General features: G+C 36.5%; 1 long non-coding RNA gene across 1 annotated transcript; it reads right to left on the reverse strand.

The window, feature by feature from the left end:
• LOC109342293 lies at positions 631 to 7169 on the reverse strand. The gene is made up of 3 exons (XR_002107045.1): positions 6943 to 7169; positions 5101 to 5103; positions 631 to 686 (listed from the first exon to the last, which is right to left on the reverse strand). It is a non-coding gene; the product is annotated as an uncharacterized LOC109342293 (long non-coding RNA).

Here is a 9088-nt window from a genome sequence, read left to right on the forward strand (position 1 = left end):
ATGTTTATTACAAGTTGGAGTATAATGGTATTGTTGAGAGATTAATTTCATTACACTTTGAGAGACATAACCAAATCTAAGATGTCAAGTAGAAGCTTAAAGCTTTCTACCTTTATTAGCGTAAAAATAATAAGATTAGGACTGAGAAAGATTTATCATAAACAATCATTACTTAAACTTTGTTGAACCAATCATCCTTCTTAAAGTAATCTGCACAATTAGACATGAACTTTGAGAGAAAATTAAGTCATAGTGCAAGTTTTGAATCAACTTGTTAACAAAAAGTAGGTTAACTTGAAATGGAGGTACATATAAAACATCTAATATGGTGAGTGTCTCAGTTATACAAGTTCATACAAGTTTCTATATTTGGCTAACTAACAATAACTACTAACTAAAAATAGGAATTTCCCACTTATATCAACTAACTATTGATTACACCTTTCAATATGCAGGAACCAATTATAAACGTGACAAGTTCAAGCAACATGAATAATAAAGGGATTTTTTCAGTGAATGAAAAGTGGAACTCAGAAGGGTTAACTGAAAATGGAGGAGCTGATGACAACATAGGTATGGCAAGGCCTATTGTCAAGCATTGACATTAATTATGTTCGGTGAATTAGATTAATCTAAGAATTTTCCTTTTTCTTTTTAGGAGAAGCAGAATTCTCAAAGGATGCTTCCTGTTAAACTTGATGAATTCTAACAACAAATATGCTTGTTGTAGGACAATTAATGATGACTCAACAAGCATGGATCATGACCAAGATGACTCAAATGTGAATCAAAGGGAAACTGGATCAGTTGGGATTATAGCAATGTGCCATGAACCAGAAGAAACAAGGAACATGCTTGATCAAGACAGGCCATGGCACCAATTGGCTCTGACTCGGTCAGGAAGTCTGCATCAGGTGTGCCCAGGAAATCTGCATCAGGTGTGCCCAGAAAGTCTGCATCAGGTGGTGCGCCACTCTCGGTCACCAGCTTTGCATCATATGCGCATGAGCAATGGGCACCAGTTGGCCTTGTCTCGGTCAGGACAGGCCATGGCTCATTAGGTGCCTCGGTCAGGACAGGCCATGGCACACCAAATGACCCTGTCTCGGTCAGGACAGGCCATGGCACACCAGATGACCCTGTCTCGATCAGATAAGGCCATGATGCATCAAATCAGTTATGGCAGCATTTGTTCAGATCAGATTCATCACCACAATGAATCAAATAAATACAAAGACCTTTGGACCAACTATAAGATTTCCAATTTCCATAAATTAAAGGCTTATGATATATCTCTTTGTAATTACTTAAAAGGTCAACAATTTCTTGTAATGCAAGCTATCTCTCTTAGCTTTTTAATAGGGTCAATGATTCTGTTTTTCTGTTTTCAGTTAGTAGGTTAGTTGTTAGTTTGTTAGTTCTCAAGGGTTATATATTTTGTTGCTTGCTTTGTAAATGTAATTTAGTTTTTCTCAATCAATAAGAAAAGTTCATTGATTTTCCTTTTATCCTTGCATTGAATTCATTTCTTTCTCTAAACCAAGAAAGAGTCTTTGATCTTTCGTCAATGGAGTGCACATTTTCAAGATGGTATCAGAGCATCTATTGATGCTCTGCTGTGCTTCCATCACAAACTTGCATATCATTGTTCTTCACTCTCATCTTTGCACTCTTCTTATCATCAATGGCAAATGTGGTTGCCACCCTCAACCCTATCAATGATCCCTTTAGTCCATACTATATGAGTTCAAACGAAAATCCTGGAGCCATCTTAGTGTCACCCCCTCTAACAGGAGGAAATTACCATAGCTGGTCTAAAGCCATGATGATGGCTTTGAAAACAAAAAACAAGCTCCAATTCATAGATGGTACCCTTCCAAGGCCTCACACAAGTGACCCAACTTATCCAATCTGGGATAGGTGCAATACTCTAGTTCTCTCTTGGATTAATCAATCTATTGACAAGTCAATTCTACAAAGTGTATTGTGGTTGGATACATCCCTCGAAGTATGGCAAGATTTGAAGGAAAGGTATTATCAGGGTGATGTTTTTCGCATATGCAACCTTCAGGAAGAATTGTACAATGCTGAGCAAGGAAACAAATCAATAGACGCATATTATACTTGCTTGAAAGGTTTATGACAAGAATTGGACAATTTCAGACCTCTACCATCATGCCCTTCACAATGCGACTCTGTTCTCTACAAACTTGTTAAGTCCTACAGAGAAAGTGACTATGTGATCAGATTCTTGAAGGGTTTAAATGAACAATATGGAGTAGTATGATCTTAGATCATGTTGATGGACCCCTTACCCTCCATAAACAAAGCATTTTCACTCCTCACTCAACAGGAAATGCAATTTGCCTTAGCAAACCCAATGGATGATGTGAAGGTTCTAGCTAATACCTCTAATGGATTCAGATCAGGTAGAGGTAGAAGTTCTGGATTTAACAACAATTCTGGGACATGAAGAGGATTTGGTTTCAATAGTGGGAGAGGCAGGGGTGGATCCAAGATGTGCTCCTTCTGCAATAAATCAGGACACACAATTGACACATGTTACAAAAAACATGGATTCACCCTCACTACAAAAAGACCAACAGTATCAACAACCTTACAAGTTCCAATGAAGAGGATGACAAAGAAGATCAAGAAGAAACAATGGTCTTCACTGCAGATCAACACAAGGCCCTACTAGCCATGCTTAAGGAACCTGCAAATCATCAAGTGAATCAACTGACAAAATATAGCACTGGTATGGATCCTTCAAACCAAGGTAATTCTAAATCCCTAGCTCCTTCTATTAAAACTAAGGATTGGATTCTGGACACAGGAGCAACATATCATGTATGCTTCTGTTTAATAGAATTTCAATCTTTTAGAAGAATTGACCCCATCAAAATTAGATTGGCTAATGGAAATGAGATTGTGAGCACCATTGCAGGAACTGTGATATTTTCAAAGGACTTATGCTTAAGCAATGTGCTATACATACCCAATTTCACATCCAATCTCATTTCTGTCTCAAAATTGACCTCAGCCCTTGGTTGCAGGCTAGTATTCACCACCTCAAAATGTGTGATGCAGGAGGAGTCCACATTGAGGATGATTGGTGTAGCTGAAGCAAAGAAAAGATTATACATCATTAATGCTCAAAGTTTAGATTTCAGTTTAAATGAATATGTCAATAACATAGAAAAGATTATAGACAACCCTGTAAAGAAGAACTTGTGGCACATTAGACTTGGTCATCCTTCAAACTCAAAACTTGTTACCTTGAATAAAATGTTTTCATTCATACAATGTAAAGAAACAGATATACCTTGTGATGTATGCCACTATGCAAAACAAAAGAGGTTGAGTTTTCAAGACAGCATGACTAAATCTGCCTACATTTTTTATCTCATACATATAGATATATGGGGGCCTATATCCATCCCCTCTATACTAGGTCACAGATATTTTCTCACCATAGTGGATGACAAATCCAGGCATACATGTTTGTTTTTTATGAAAGCCAAGTCAGAGGCAAGTTCTCTTGTAGAGTCCTTTGTCAATATGACAGAGACTCAATTTGGTGCCAAAGTCAAGACCATAAGGTCTGATAATGGGCCTGAGTTTAAGATGAATGCCTTTTTTAATTCAAAAGGCATTGTTCACCAAACTAGTTGTGTTGAAACACCTCAACAAAATGGAATTGTTGAGAGAAAAGATCAACACATACTTGGTGTCACTAGGGCCCTCATGTATCAGTCCTGCTTGCCTAAGTGTTTTTGGAATTTTGGAGCTGCCCATGCAGTGTACCTTATAAACAGGCAGCCCTCTCAATTCCTCAAAAATAAATGCCCCTATGAGATATTATACAATCATGAGCCCAACCTTTTAAATATCAAAGTTTTTGGATGTCTTTGTTTTGCCTCTACTCTAACTCATAACAGGAAGAAATTGGATCCAAGAGCTAGGAAGTGTGTCTTCCTTGGCTTCAAACAAGGAACCAAAGGATACATAATGTTTGATTGCATGAACAAAGAGACCTTTTTTTCAAGAAATGTAAGTTTCTATGAGAACATATTTCCCTTCAAGAATGAGGAAAATCAGCATAATCAAGGTATAGACATTTCTCTTCCTACATCTTCATACAATAATGAGGATGTCTTTCTAAATCACGACCATGTTAGCATATCTGTTTATCCTAGTGAGACTCCAGTTACTAATAATGACCCTCATGAGATTCATGATGAAGGTGAATCCTCTTTGAGTAATTTAGATGACAACATTGATTCCAACAACAATAACAATCAAAACCTGAGAAAATCCTCTAGACAAAGAAATGCCCTTAACTACCTAAGAGATTATCATTGTTCTCTAAGTCTTAGCACATTAAATGTGGATGACAAAAAGGTCAATTTTCCCTTGTCTAAAGTTTTATCTTATGATAACCTTTCACCCTCCTATAGGAACTTTGTCTTGTCCATTAGCTCTCACACTGAACCTGAGAGCTATAATGAGGCTATTAAGCATCAACATTGGATTGATGCCATTAAAACTGAGTTGAGTGCTCTAGAGAAAAACAATACTTGGGTCCTGACCAAACTGCCTAAAGATAAAAGAGTTATAGGGTGTAAGTGGGTCTTTAAGACCAAATATCATGCCAATGGGAGAGTAGAGAGATACAAGGTAAGGCTTGTGGCAAAAGGGTACAACCAAACAGCAGGAATAGACTACTTTGACACATTTAGCCCTGTGGTAAAAATGACAACCATTAGAACCATAGTTGCCCTGGCTGCCATAAAGGGTTGGCACCTTCATCAGTTGGATGTTAACACTGCTTTCTTGCATGGTGACCTTCTTGAGAAGGTCTACATGAAGCCTCCACCAGGTCTCAAAATCAACAATGAATCCCTTGTTTGTAAATTGGAGAAATCTCTTTATGGGTTGAAGCAAGCAAACAGGTAGTGGAATGCTAAACTCACTGTTGTTTTAAATCAGTGTAGCTTTGTTCAATCCAGGGCTGATTATTCTCTTTTTACAAAAATTAATGAAAAAGGATACACTGTTATAATTGTTTATGTAGATGACCTTGTGATTGTAGGAGACAACCTTGATGAAATTCAATATGTGAAAGACCTATTAGACAGAAAATTCAGCATCAAGGATCTAGGAACTCTCAAGTATTTTCTTGGCATTGAGGTGGCTAGGAACAAAGATGGAATAAACCTATGTCAAAGGAAGTATATCCTTGACTTACTACAAGATACTGGTATGTTGGCCAGCAAGCCTTGTTCTAGTCCTATGGATTATAATGTTAGATTACATAGTGAATCTGGAGTCATTTATTCTGATATAACATCATATAGAAGGCTTATTGGCAAACTAGTTTATCTGACTCATACCAGACCAGATATTTCTTATGCCATTGGGCATCTAAGCTAGTTCCTGGCTGCCCCTAGAGTAGATCACTTTAATGCTGCATTAAGAATTCTCAGGTATATTAAGGGTGCCCCAGGTAAGGGATTGTTTTTTCCTACCAAAACTACTACTCAATTGAAGGGTTTCAGTGATGCTAATTGGGGAGCTTGCCTTGACACAAGAAGGTCAGTAAAAGGCTTTTGTTTTTTTCTTGGAGAGTCTCTAATTTCATGGAAAAGTAAGAGACAAAAAACTGTCTCCAGGTCCTCTGCTGAAGCAGAGTATAGAGCCTTAGCTCTAACTGGTTGTGAGGCTCAATGGCTTCTATATTTGTTTAATGACTTACATTTAAATCATGATGGGCCTGTTATTCTATATTGTGACAATCAGTTAGCTTTGCATATAGCTGCTAATCCCGTTTTTCATGAGAGAACCAAGCATATTGAGATAGATTGTCACTCAATAAGGGAAAAGGTCTTGAATGGTGTTGTTCATCTCTTACCTATATCTAGCAATGAACAAGTTGCTGACATGTTCACAAAATCTCAACCCCCTAGAACATTCAAAAATAACATATTCAAGCTTGGATTGTGTGACATACACACTCCAGCTTGTGGGGGGATGTTAAACTTGATGAATTCCAACAACAAATATGCTTGTTGTAGGACAATTAATGATGACTCAACACGCATGGATCATGACCAAGATGACTCAAATGTGAATCAAAGGGAAACTGGATCAGTTGGGATTATAGCAATGTGCCATGAACCAGAAGAAACAAGGAACATGCTTGATCAAGACAGGCCATGGCACCAATTGGCTCTGACTCGGTCAGGAAGTCTGCATCAGGTGTGCCCAGGAAATCTGCATCAGGTGTGCCCAGAAAGTCTGCATCAGGTGGTGCGCCACTCTCGGTCACCAGCTTTGCATCATATGCGCATGAGCAATGGGCACTAGTTGGCCTTGTCTCGGTCAGGACAGACCATGGCTCATCAGGTGCCTCGGTCAGGACAGGCCATGGCACACCAAATGACCCTGTCTCGGTCAGGACATGCCATGGCACACCAGATGACCCTGTCTCGGTCAGATAAGGCCATGATGCATCAAATCAGTTATGGCGGCATTTGTTCAGATCATATTCATCACCACAATGAATCAAATAAATACAAAGACCTTTGGACCAACTATAGGATTTCCAATTTCCATAAATTAAAGGCTTATGATATATCTCTTTGTAATTACTTAAAAGGTCAACAATTTCTTGTAATGCAAGCTATCTCTCTTAGCTTTGTAATAGGGTCAATGATTCTGTTTTTCTGTTTTCAGTTAGTAGGTTAGTTGTTAGTTTGTTAGTTCTCAAGGGTTATATATTTTGTTGCTTGCTTTGTAAATGTAATTTAGTTTTTCTCAATCAATAAGAAAAGTTCATTGATTTTCCTTTTATCCTTGCATTGAATTCATTTCTTTCTCTAAACCAAGAAAGAGTCTTTGATCTTTCGTCAATGGAGTGCACATTTTCAAGACTTCCACTATTTGATTTGGCCCCAGAACTTCTCTATTCGCTTAGGAACATGTTCGATTGTTTATTTCATTTTGCAGGTCGGGTTGGACCAAGATGAGACGTAGTGCCCCTGAGCTGTTGATGTCGCATAAGGTTTGAAGAAGTTTACTGCTTTTTTCATGATCAACCATGCAGCGCTTGTGTCATGGTTCTTTTACTGCTTCATTGATGTATGTTGGAATGTTATTTTAAATATACTATTCTATAATATAGGAGTTCATTTGCCATTTCTTAATCATCTGGTGTCTTACATTGGCCTAAATTAAAAGTTAAAAACATTCTGGTACAAGCTTATCCAGAATTGTGATTGTCGAAAACCTTGTTAACTGTTGTTTTTTAGCGACTCAGGTTTCATAGCTTTACTGTATATTCCGCCAGCAGTATTAACCATCGTTTTCTTCATTTAAACTTGTATAAATAGGAACAGAATGTATACACAAAAACAGAAAATCTTGAATATTATTCTTATTTCAGAATCACATTAACTGACCATTAAACAGCTAGGAAAAGCCTGGCCATGCTTAAGTCAAACAAAAAAACGGACGCCTATGTCTATGATATATAAATCACAATTACAAGCGAATGAAAAGTAAGGGATTAATCATATACTTTGAACTTTTATGTTGGTACATCATAGTTTTTGTAATGAGGATTGAGGAGTGTAATATACACTTTAGTTTGGTGACAACATTACATTTTTAATATGCATATTTGTAATTTAATTTAGGCTTTAAGAGATGAATGTGTTGTAAATTCTTATGAGTTCATAATTACTTTAGTCTTTTGTAATAACTCTGTTAGCCTACTTTGGCAATCTTGAGACAACATATAATACATTATTGAATTGTTGTGTACTAAATAATTGTAGTTATCCAAATTTCCACAACTGCCTTTGTCTTCCTCATTCTTATCATCATCATGTGCAAGCCATGATCTACTCCAAATGTTGGTCCCAGTTAGATTTACTGTTTGAGTGAATGTCCACTTTCATTTTCAAAAAAAATTCTATTTTACAATTTCCTCCATAAAAAGTAAAAATTCAAACTAATTCATAAGGGTCACAATTGTATGACAAAATTAGGTGTGAATAAGACTCAGCCCCACTCGTAGATCTGTCTTAATCCGTTGACTTAGAGACGAGTCTGACTCATCCAAATAAATAAAAAAAGATAGACCCAATTAAAAGGGACAGACCCGTTGTCAAAAAAAGAGAGGTTCGGGTCTATGTACGGGTCACCCGACACGTACCTTATAGTTATATATCAAGAATAATTGAATAAGTATCTATCAATACTCATTATGTACAGCCCACATAACTCAAATACCTACAAGCCCACACAACATATTCACCCCACTTATTGATAGAAAATCAGTTAATTTCTAGTTTTTGTGTACTCTAATTTAAGTTACATTTTTCAGTTAATAGTCAGTTATTGTATTCATTTTTGTGTGAACTTTTGAGTATTGACATGTTGTCATTTCAGTTCTTATGTATTTTTTATCATTTATAATAACACTTAAGCTTATGTTGACATTTGACAGTTTAAATTGTTCTGAAATTTTCAATATCTTCTATAATTTTCAATCACGTGACTGTGATAGTTTTTAGTTTGAATGATGCAATTTATGGTTTGTAGATTATATAATGATGTATACGGGATGCAAATTTTAGTTGAGTTTATATACAAATTATGATTTGATTGTGCATGCGTAAAGATTTGAGAAAAAATCTACATTTATCATTTTGTCCTTTTTCCAACACGGACTCATCTCTTTCTTGACCCGTCTTATTTGGGACCCATCATTCACGCGTCTCATCCTAATTAGGGACAAGTTCGGGTTCAAAAATTGATCCGATCAATATTTAGGGACAGGTGAGAGACATGTTTAACCTGTCTCAAGCTCACCCCTAATCAGAATAGTTTTTATTGAGGACTAAATTGTTGCAAGGCTAGTCATAAAAATACTAGAAAAAACTAATCTAATAAACTTTTAAATTTTGTAATTTTTAAATACCAAATTGGTACAATCAAATTTTTTTAGGGAAAATATGTATTTACTCTTACCTTTTTTTATAAGTTTTAATGTTTAAACCTCCAACGCCAAACCATCACT

This window comes from Lupinus angustifolius, chromosome LG01 (assembly GCF_001865875.1).
Source record: "Lupinus angustifolius cultivar Tanjil chromosome LG01, LupAngTanjil_v1.0, whole genome shotgun sequence".
NCBI lineage: Eukaryota > Viridiplantae > Streptophyta > Magnoliopsida > Fabales > Fabaceae > Lupinus > Lupinus angustifolius.